The sequence below is a fragment of the Mus musculus genome, chromosome 7, assembly GCF_000001635.26.
Source record: "Mus musculus strain C57BL/6J chromosome 7, GRCm38.p6 C57BL/6J".
NCBI lineage: Eukaryota > Metazoa > Chordata > Mammalia > Rodentia > Muridae > Mus > Mus musculus.
The window spans coordinates 6,156,290-6,167,128 of NC_000073.6; the positions used below are offsets into that span (position 1 = coordinate 6,156,290).

The 10,839-nt window shown below is 45.6% G+C and overlaps 1 protein-coding gene and 1 long non-coding RNA gene across 2 annotated transcripts in view; one reads left to right on the plus strand and one right to left on the minus strand.

Annotated features, from left to right (window-relative positions):
* Nucleotides 1-3,091, minus strand: part of Zfp787 (zinc finger protein 787) — a 27,892-nt gene extending 24,801 nt beyond the window's left edge. Inside the window, exon 1 of the mRNA XM_006540313.4 lies at nt 3,009-3,091. The gene's annotated coding sequence lies outside the window, so the exon portion shown is untranslated. The remainder of the gene's footprint in view (nt 1-3,008) is intronic.
* Nucleotides 930-7,295, plus strand: Gm36371. The gene is made up of 2 exons (XR_391130.2): nt 930-1,976; nt 7,122-7,295. It is a non-coding gene; the product is annotated as a predicted gene, 36371 (long non-coding RNA).
* Nucleotides 7,296-10,839: the final 3,544 nt, after the last annotated feature.

Here is a 10,839-nt window from a genome sequence, read left to right on the forward strand (position 1 = left end):
GAGCTGCCCGCGGCGACGCTCCCACTACTCCAGTCCTCCTGTCGTCTCTATCATCGTAACCCCTTCCGCCCCGGGGCGCTTCCAGGCCAACGCCGGTCTCAAGAAAAAATTCGGTTCACGAGATCTGGAGTTTTTCCCCAAAATGTTTCCGCTCGAGCCTCCGGTGCGGGTTGCATTTTGGGACGACCTCATCTTGAAATCGGCCTGTTTTGCAGAGAACCAGAGGTCACATTACCTTACTAAGTGACATAGCAAGAATGACCTCGAACCTTCAGAGTAGGGCTCCAAATTAAGTGTTTATGACTTATTACTCTCCTAGAAGAAAGGTCCATCACAGTTTGGAGGATGCTGATGATGAAGAAAAGGAATGAAAGGACCCTCTACAGATATCTGCTTCCAAGGCACAATTTGAAACTTGAAAGTCAATGTCAGCTTCTCTGAGACAAATGGTATCATCATCACGTAACTACCTTTACAAAAGCAGGCGTCAGGTGCTGCTGACACTTGGACTAAGTAAGGGATGGACTTTTTAAACAAACTCCTCCTGCACCAGAGAAAATCCTGGGCAGCCTAAAGAAGCAAAGCCCACAGGCAAAACGATACATGACACCTGAGGACAAGCTAAGAAAATGGAAAGCATAGCCATCTCCTTAGCAAGGTGCTCCAGAAGTCTTTGCTCAGCAGACTGTTAAGGATGTGTAGAGAGTTAGAAAATTCAAGAGGAGGCCTATGCTGAGCCCTGTAATGGAAAATGTCCAAACTGCCTGTAATTCATGTTCAAGCGCTGGACTTCCGTGGTTAGATTAAAGATAAACCAGCCAGGACCTTTCAACGGGTGATAAAGATCACAGGCTGCTTGTAACTGATCAAAAGGCTAAAGGCGAACCCACAGCAGGGGTATTAAAATGGCCCCAAAGGTAAAGAGTAAACGGAGGACAGTAAAAAAAAAAAAAAAAAAAAAAATTAACTATCCCTTCCTGGCTCAAAGCTAACAAAACTAAAAGGCAAACTGGCAGCATCAGACACAGCCACGGTAGTTACTGTTCCATCCCGAGTCCTGGGCCACACAGAGGAATTCTTAGAATGCTAAACCAAGTAATCTGAAGATACATATTTTCTCCATGGTGAGCCTCAAAGGCTCAGGGGTACACACTCACCTAGTACCCACGAAACCCTAACGGGAACAGCTTTGTGCCACTTTCAGTGACAACTACAAGGAACCAAGGCTCTGGGCACCCCAGGCTTTCTCTTGTCTCTCCAAACTTTATCTTTTTTTGTTTTTGTTTTTGTTTAAACTCTAGTAAATGTGCAATTCTGTTTTGCCCCTCCTATCTCCTTATCTCCTTTCCCACTATGACTCCACCGTGATGCTCAGGGTGTACTCCTTCTCTAACTCCAGCCAGCTATCCTCAAGTCACTTTTTGTATCTGATTTGTGTGGGATTATTTTTTTTTCCATTTCTGGGGTTTGCAGGCACTGTGTGTGTGTGTGTGTGTGTGTGTGTGTGTCCATGCATGTGCATGTAAGGTCAGAGAACAGCTATCAGGAGTTGGTTGGTCCTCTTCTATCATGTGAGTCTTGGGAGTCTAACTCCGGTTGTCAAGCTTGGCAGCAAGTACACTCTACTACCTGAGCCATTTTCCTGGCCATAGCTATTGAATCTTGTAACTCTCTGAGTTCTATGATCCATATGAATTTTATGAGCTTGCTGACTCTTCCCGATTTCAATCTAAAGCAAAGTTAAAGACTATTACCCACGCAGCCAATTCCTAGGCTATTTCTGTAATAAGTTACTTCTCCTCTTTGCTGCAGCAGAATGCCTGACCAGAGCCAATTAAGGGGAAAGGATTTACTTGAACGCACAGTTTGAAGATCCCGTCCATCATGGCATTGCAACCACAGTCAGGAAACAGACGGGTGAATGCTGGCACTCAGCTCTCCAGAAACCCCAGCCCATGGAGCAGTGCCACCCATAGGTAATGTGGGTCTTTCTATCTCAGTTACCCTAATCTAAATATCTCCCACAGTATGTTGGAGGCTTGTCTAGATCCATCTAGATCCCCTCAAATTGGTCGTCAATCTTTTTTTTACATTTTTAAAATAATTTATGGGCATGCATGTATGCCAAAGTATGCACATGGATGCAGTACCGGAAGAGGCGAGAGGTATTAGATTCCCTTGCAGCTGGGGTTGCAGGTGCTTTTAAGGTGCCCAGCATAGCTGCCAGGATCCAAACCCAGGCCCCCTGCAGGAGGACCAAGCACTCTTAACTGCTGAGCCATCTCTCCAGTTTGGTAATTGATCTTGACCATAACAGTTTTCCACACATAGCTCAGTGATTGCTAAGACTGGCTCTTCTTTTACATGCAACTATGCCAAATTATTCCCTGGTGTTTCTTCACACCCAAGGGCATCTAAGCATCTCTAGGCATCTAAATGTGGTCTCGTGTTTGGTTCTGACCAATAAGCTAGAGCAGAAATGTCATAGGCTACTTCCGAGCCAATGAGCTTAGGAAACAGATATGCCTGCCTGGCATTCTTTTGGCCTTGCTGGTTATAACATGGGCCAGAGAAAACAGGTAAAGCCAGAGAAAAGCTGGGTTTGTAAATGAGTGTTTGTAGAGACCAGCTTCCAGCCCCAACCTGAGATTGTTACATGATGAGAAAATAAACTTCTTGGTGTTGGAGGGATGGCTCAGAGGCTAAGAGTGCTTGCTACTCTTCCAGAGTCCCCAAATTTGGTTCCTTAGTACCCACCTGTAACTCCAGCTCCAGGAGCTCAAACTGCCCCTTCTGACCTCTGTGGGCACCTACACTCACATGCACAAACCTACACATACAGACACACAGATATACACAAAATTAAAAATCAAATCTTTAAAATAATATAAAGCCATGAGACTGAGTAAGATCTCAGATGAGGGAAAAGAGTTGAAGTTGAAGGAGAACGGCAAACTGGTGGACACAGAGCTGTCATCTGACATAAACTGACCAATCAGTGGACTTGCCTGGCATTCTCTGGAACTGTGGTGAGAGTCTGAGTCCTGAGGTGGCAGAGGTTGACAAGCTCTGTAGCTGGAAACAGCCTTGTCACTCGGTGTGTGGGATAAGCCTGTCTGTAGAAGAAACAAATGAGATTGTGTAGAGAATAAACAGGCAGATGTTTCTTCCCAGCCCTTCCGGGAACAAAAGCTTCTGGGGCCCTTAAGGCCCCCTGGCATTCCTGTTGACTTGTTTTAACACTTCTTCCCTGAGCCTTGTCTTCAAACTCCCATGAATACTGGCCTTTATATACTTTCGCCTGCCTGAGTTTCTATCACCAAACACCTCAAACCTGGTTCAGTGTTAAGAAACTGGTTCAGGCAGTTTGCGTCAGCCTCTAGAGTCACTATGCCCCCAGGAATTCCCAGGTACAGATTTCTGAGGGGCAGCCCACACCATAGAGCCCTTCACAGACCTTCATCCTCCAGGGGATGCCCTCTCCACAGAGTGATGGGAACAGCTGCCAGTAGCAGAGGGGCTGCAGCTGTTGAAGTACAATCGCCTTAAGAGTCTCCTGGTTACACACACACACACACACACACACATGCACACACATGCATTCATCCTTTGCAAACTATCATTACTAAAATTAGCAAATAATTTTTGGGTTTTCACCAGGAGACGCCAAAATATTTTGGTTTTTTCTTTCTTTTTTTTTTTCAGAGACAGGGTTTCTCTGTGTAGTCCTGGCTGTCCTGGAACTCACTCTGTAGACCAGGCTGGCCTCAAACTCAGAAATCCACCTGCCTCTGCCTCCCAAGTGCTGGGATTAAAGGCAGGCGCCACCACCACCCGGCTATTTTTGGTTTTTTAATCATTCCTTCTCTTCCTGTAAGGGAGTGTGGGCCCTTATCTTGGGGGCTGTGGGGGGCATTGTCTCAGGCAGGCAGGATTGGCATCATTCACAAGCCTATGAGAAATGTGGGATGCCAGATTTCTTTTTAGACTGACAAGGTCAGATCTGTAACTTTTTTAAGGTTTATTTTATTGTTTATTTATGTGTATGTGTGAGTAGCCACTGGCATTTTAAGTAGATACTGTGCCCATGCCCACAGATGCATGAAGAGGACATTAGATCCTCTAGAGCTAGAGCTAGCAGGTGGTTGTGAGCCTCCTAACCCGGGTGCTGGAAACTGAATGTGGGGCCTCTGGAAAAGAAGTTAAGAAGACTCTTCACTTCTGAGCCTTCTCTTTAACCCCCAGAACCTGCATTTTAACACTGACCCTGAGGGATCCTCCCACTCCGAATACTAAAAAATACTAAATACACAGTACGAGATGTTGTTCAGGCTCAACATGAATAATAAGAAAGACTGGGTGAGATGCCCTTCGCTTTCTCTTCTCTGAAAATCACGTTGGTGACTCAAAAGATGGCTCACTGAGTACAGGTGCTGGCCACCAAGCTGGACGACCTGAGTTCAATCTCCAGGACCCAATTGGTAAAAGGAGAGAGCCAATTCCCACAAATTGTCCTCTGATGTACACACCTAGTGGCATGCCTGTCCTTCACCTAAAAAATAAAAATTTAACCCAGGCAGTGACGGCACACGCCTTTAATCCCAGGACTTGGGAGGCAGAGGCAGGTGGATTTCTGAGTTTGAGGCCAGCCTGGTCTACAGAGTGAGTTCCAGGACAGCCAGGGCTATAGAGAGAAACCCTGTCTCCAAAAAATCAAAATAAATAAATAAATAAATGATAAATAACTAAATCAAATAAATGTCAGTAAATAGATAAAAGATTGTATTGGGGACTGGCAAGATAACTCAGTGGGTACAGGCATTTGCTACCAGTCCTGACAACCTGAGTATCACCCACAGCTGCCCAAATACAGAACCAAAACCCTTGAGGACTCATCTGCACTTCTTCCTTGGATTCACGCCCTGCTAACTAGAGAGCTTATTTTCCCTCGATAAGGAAATGCCAAGCCCTTAGATTTCCATTCATTTGAGGTGAACCGTGCTTCAGCAATGATAAAATGTCCAGACAAAGGTAACGAGATATAAAGAAACAAACTGGAAAAGTTGGTAAACCTTCCCCCTTCTGGGAACAGGTTATTCTCAGAATCTAGGAAGAATTCATCTGTAGATTCTAAATGGTTCTGGAAAATACTTCCCTTTCTCTTCTTGTGGTAGCAGGTGTTATTTTTCAAAGGTGTGTGTTCTGGACAATAGTTGTCGTGCAACATAAAATGTTCCTGATGTGTCTTCAATCTGACCTTGTACCTTCATGTCTGCAGCTGGTGAGGTGGTACAGGTCTGTTGAGAAGTGAAACAGTCGAGTCTCTACTCTCAGATCCTTCTAGATGTGAAGGTGGGTGGGAGAGGAGGGGCTGAGACAGGGAGAGCCACCATTGAGTCCTTCAGGATGATGCAAGACCAGAGGCACAGGAGGCCCTTGCCACTCCAGAATCTCTGACATGGAGAAAAGCCACTTGAAGGGCTTGAGAATGGCACGTTGCTCAGTTGAAAGGACACTTGCCTGGTGTGGCAGAGTCCTAGGTTAGACCCCCGGCACTTCATGCACCAGGCATAGTGCATGTGTGCAGGTGATCCCAGAGCTCTGGAGGTGGAGGGAGGATTGGAAATTCAAGGACATCCTTGGCAACATATTGAATCCAAGGACATATGTTTCATAGGCCTGCAAGATAATTACTTTAATGTTTGCTTAGAACTCCTTTCTAAGAAATAAAATTGGCAGAATGTTTCTTTTTGCTTGCTAAGGTTTTTGTTTTGTTTTTAAATGCTTTTATTGTTATTTGTATTTATACGAAGTATGTCTGAATGTATGTATATATACTATGTATATGTCAAGTGACTGAAGAGGCCAGAAGAAGGTGTTAGAGCCCTTGGAACTGAAGTTAAAGGTGGCTGTGAACAACCACGTGAGTGCTGTGAACTGAACCTGGGTCCTCTGCAAGAGTATCCAGGACTCTTAACTGCTGAGCCATCTCTCTGACCTCAGTTTTTTTGTTTTTGTTTTGTATTTGAAACAGGTTTTTAGGAGCCCAGGTTGAAGGTGACCTTGAGCTGCTAATCCTCCTGTCTCTGTCTCCTCATGTCACCTCATCCAGTTTATGTTATAATGGAGGTTCAGGGTACTGCATGCCTAGTGCTATAGTCACAGCACTGCACTCGGAAGGGAGATAGAGACAGAAGGACTAGAAGGTCAAGGCTGGGACTCGAGACACTCTGGCTCAGCAGTCAAGAGTGTAAACTGCCCGAGCAGGCACACTGGGCAAGTCACAGTAGCGTCTAAGTCCAGCTCCAGGAATCTGAAATGTTGAAATGTTCCCCACAGGCTCAGGCCTTGAATGCTCCTTCCCCAGCCGTGCATGCTAGGGAAGCATGAGCTCACGTGAGGCCTCGTTCTGCCTTATAGAAATAGGCCAATCAGAGTGGAGACCTTTAAGAATTGCATCCACCAGGGGCTGGAGAGATGGCTCAGTGGCTAAGAGCATCGACTGGCCAGGTGTGGTGGCACATGCCTTTAATCCCAGCACTCTGGAGGCAGAGGCAGGTGGATTTCTGAGTTCGAGGCCAGCCTGGTCTACAAAGTGAGTTCCGGGACAGCCAGGGCTACACAGAGAAACCCTGTCTTGAAAAAACCAAAAAAAAAAAAAAGCATCGACTGCTTTTTAGAGGTTCTGAGTTCAATTCCCAGCAACCACATGGTGGCTCACAACCATCTGTAATTGCATCTAATGCCCTCTTCTGGGGTGCCTGAAGACAACTACAGTGTAGTAACATATAATAGATAGATAGATAGATAGATAGATAGATAGATAGATAGATAGATAGATAGATAGATAGATAGATATATAGATAGATAGATAAAATCTTTTAAAAAAAGAATGATATCCAACTCTGGTTTTTCCTCTGTGTGTGTCCTCTTCCCTGCTCCCCTCTCGCGAGCTCTCTCTTCTCTCTTCTCTCCTCTTCTCTCTCTCTCTCTCTCTCTCTCTCTCTCTCTCTCTCTCTCTCTCTGCTTCCGATCTACCATGATGTGAACATACTCCACCATACACTCTGCCATGATGGACTGAAACCATGAACCAAAACATTATCTTTACTCCCTTACAGGGTTCACATCAGATATTTTGATCACAGCATCATGAAGGTAACTAATCTACTGGAAAGGCTCTCCTGTCCCTCACCTGAGCACCCTCTTCATCACGTGTGTGTGAGAGAGAAAGAGAGAACCAGACACAAACAGACAGTGTGTGCAGGTGTAGGTGTACATTTATGGAGGCCAGAGGTCCACTTCGACTGTTGTTCCTTGGGCATCCGTGTTTGTGTGGGTATGTGCATATAAAGAGAGTTGTCCTAGGAGACCAGAAGAAGGTGTCAGATTCCCTGGATCTGGAGTTACAGGTGCTTGTGAGTCCTCTGAAGTGGGTGCTGGTTGCTCTGCAAGATCAACAGGCACTTTTAACCCCTGAGCTGCACCCTGCCCCAGTTTTAAAAGATGTTTTGTATTTTATTTGTGTATGCATATGTCTGTTTGTGTCTATGAGTCTGTATTTGTGCACAGAGGCCAGAAGGTTGTGTTCCATCTCTCGGGGCTGAAGTTACAGCATTTGTGAACATGTGGATCCAAATTCTGGTCCCTGGCAAAGCTGTAAAGTGCTCTTAACCACTGAGCCACCTCTACCAGCATAATCTTGTCTGTCTGTCTGTCTGTCTGTCTGTTTTTTACATTAGCCTTAACTGGCCTTGAACTCACAGAGCTCTGCGCTCCACTGGCTCATACACACTGGGACTGCAGACTTTCACGACCACACCCAGTTCACTGCAGACTGAACCCAGGGTTCTGACATGCTAGGTGAACATTCTACCAACTGAGCTACACCCCATCCCCTCATTTAACTGTCCTTTCTCAAATGTCTGTACATCAACACACACACTCAAATCTCACTTTTAAGAGCTCAGGCTGAGACACCAACTGACAGACACTGACAGAACCACCCCTTACTCGCGTTGCTCTTTCCCTACCCCATTTCCTCCCAAGCTCACCTGCTCAGGTCATCCATCATTCATTTGTCCAATAAACATAATCTGAACCTCCCGGCGCCCGGGGCCAGAGACCCAGAGATGAACCAAACCACATCCCTGCCCTGAAGGATCTGGCCGCTTCAAAGCACCATGCAAAGAGAGAACGGTAATTATTATTTTGAGTAGTAATTATAGTTGTGCTACAAAGCAGCTGGGGAGCTTTAAGAAGGTATGACCCGTATTTTCTGCCAAAGGAATTCTCACCCTGGGGCCCAGAGAAGTCAGAAAGGAGAGTCTTTTACTCCTTCGAAGGGTAGCTCCATCCCCCAAAGCTAGGATCAGGGGACCAAAGGCACCAGCAGTAGTGTCTCTGACGGAGCCACTTGCTCGGGACTGTGTAGGGCAGTGATGTGTACATTACATCGGAAAATTGCCATGTGCTGTTTGAGTTCACTGAGAGACTGTCCCAGAAAAAATGGGGCTCCCTCCCCCCATTTCAGACCCATGTATGCTTGTCTCCAAGTGTCCTCCAGAGCCTGAGGTCAGACTGCCCCTGGGACTGTGATAAGGAGGGAACACTGTGTCCTTGAGAACGGCTAGAAGATGGTACTATTGTTTATCTCACAGTATAAACCTGTCTGCTGCAGTGGGAGAGGAGCCTGAAAGGGAGATTTAACCATGGGAAGTAAGCCATGGATGGGGAGTTCAGCCTTGGAGAAAAAGCCCCTCCGTGTGCTAAAGAGATGGGATCAGGAGTAATAATGATAATAATGATAATAATAATAATAATATAGCTAAAAGTGGCTGAGGTAGGCAGAGGTGCTGCTGGAGGAAAAGGCAAGAGGATTAAGCTTAAGGCTAACCTGAGCTACACAGCAAGATCAAGGACAACCTAGATTTCAAAGCAAGAGCTTACTCCGAAAAAGGGCAGGAGGTGGAGAAAGAGAGAGAACATGAATATGAATGTACCATTTCTAGTGTACTTAATTCAGGATCCTCCCCTCCCATCCAGTATCCTTTGTGGAAGTCCTAGCCATCATTGGTGCTTCATGATTCCCAGATGGCCCTTACAGATTTTTTTCTTTAATTTTATGTATGCTTGTATTCGAGCATTCATCACTTGTATATGTGTGTCCATGGATACCAGAAAAGGGTGTTAGGTCCTCTGAAGCTAAAGTTATAGGTAGTTATAAGCAGCCTGATATAGGTGCTAGGAACCAAACGGGTTCTCTCCAATAGCACACAGTGTTTTTACTCTTCGGTTGTTCTTGGGGGATGGCCCGTCTGCAGAACTTTCTCTTCTCTTCTCTTCTCTTCTCTTCTCTTCTCTTCTCTTCTCTTCTCTTCTCTTCTCTTCTCTTCTCTTCTCTTCTCCTCCCCTCCCCTCCCCTCCCCTCCCGTCCCCTCCTTCCCTCTTCCTCCCTCTCTCTCTCTCTCTCTCTCTCTCTCTCTCTCTCTCTCTCTCTCTCTCTTTCTCCCTGTGTTGGATAGTTTTATGTCAACTTGACACAAGCTAAAGTCATCTGTGATGGTTTGTATATCCTTGGACCAAGGAGTGGCACCATCTGAAGGTGTGGCCTTGTTGGAATAGGTGTGACCTGGTTGGAATGGGTGTGTCACTGTGGGTGTGGGTATAAGATCCTCACCCTAGTTGCCTGGAAGTCAGTCTTCCACTAGCAGCCTTTGGATGAAGACATAGAACTCTCAGCTCCTCCTGTGCCACGCCTGCCTGGATACTGCCATTCTCCCACCTTGATGATAATGGACTGAACCTCTGAACCTGTAAGCCAGCCCCAATTAAATGTTGTCTTTTATAAGACTTGCCTTGGTCATGGTGTCTGTTCACAGCAGTAAAACCCTAACTAAGACATCATCTGAGAAGAGGAAAACTCATTATTTAAGAAAATGACTCCATGCTGGGCAGTTGTGGCACATGCCTTTAATCCCAACACTTGGGAGGCAGAGGCAGACAGATTTCTGAATTTGAGGCCAGCCAGGGCTACACAGAGAAACCCTGTCTGGAAAAACAAGAAAGAAAGAAAGAAAGAAAGAAAGAAAGAAAGAAAGAAAGAAAGAAAGAAAGAAAGAAAGAAAGAAAGAAAGAAAGAAAGAAAGAAAGAGAAAGAGAGAAAGAAAGAAAGAAAGAAAGAAAGAAAGAAAGAAAGAAAGAAAGAAAGAAAGAAAGAAAGAAGAGAAACAGGGTGGGGGAGAGAGAGAGAGAAAGAAAGAGAAAATAAATGACTCCATAAGATCAGGTGGCAGGCAAGCCTGCCAAGCATTGTCTTAATTAGTGATTGATGAGGGAGGGCCCACTGTGAGTGGGGCTATCCCTGGACTGGTTGGTGGTCCTGCTTTCTATAAGAAAGCTGGCTGAGGGCTGGAGAGATGGCTCAGCGGGTAAGAGCACTGACTGTTCTTCCAAAGGTCCTGAATTCAAATCCCAGCAACTACATGGTGGCTCACAACCACCCGTAATGAGATCTAACGCCTTCTTCTGGTACGTCTGAAGACAGCTACAGTATACTTATGTATAATAATAAATAAATCTTTGGGCTGGAGTGAGCAGGGACTGAGCAAGCAGGGTTGACCATAGGGAACAGAGGTCCTAAAAAAAATTCAATACCCAACTACCATATGAAGGCTCACAACCATCTGTACAGCTACAGTGCACTCATATACATAAGTATATCTTTAAAACAAACAAACAAAAAAGAAAGCAAAGTCGGGCATGGTGGCACACGCCTTTAATCCCAGCACTTGGGAGGCAGAGGCAGGCAGATTTCTGAGTTGGAGGCCAGCCTGGTCT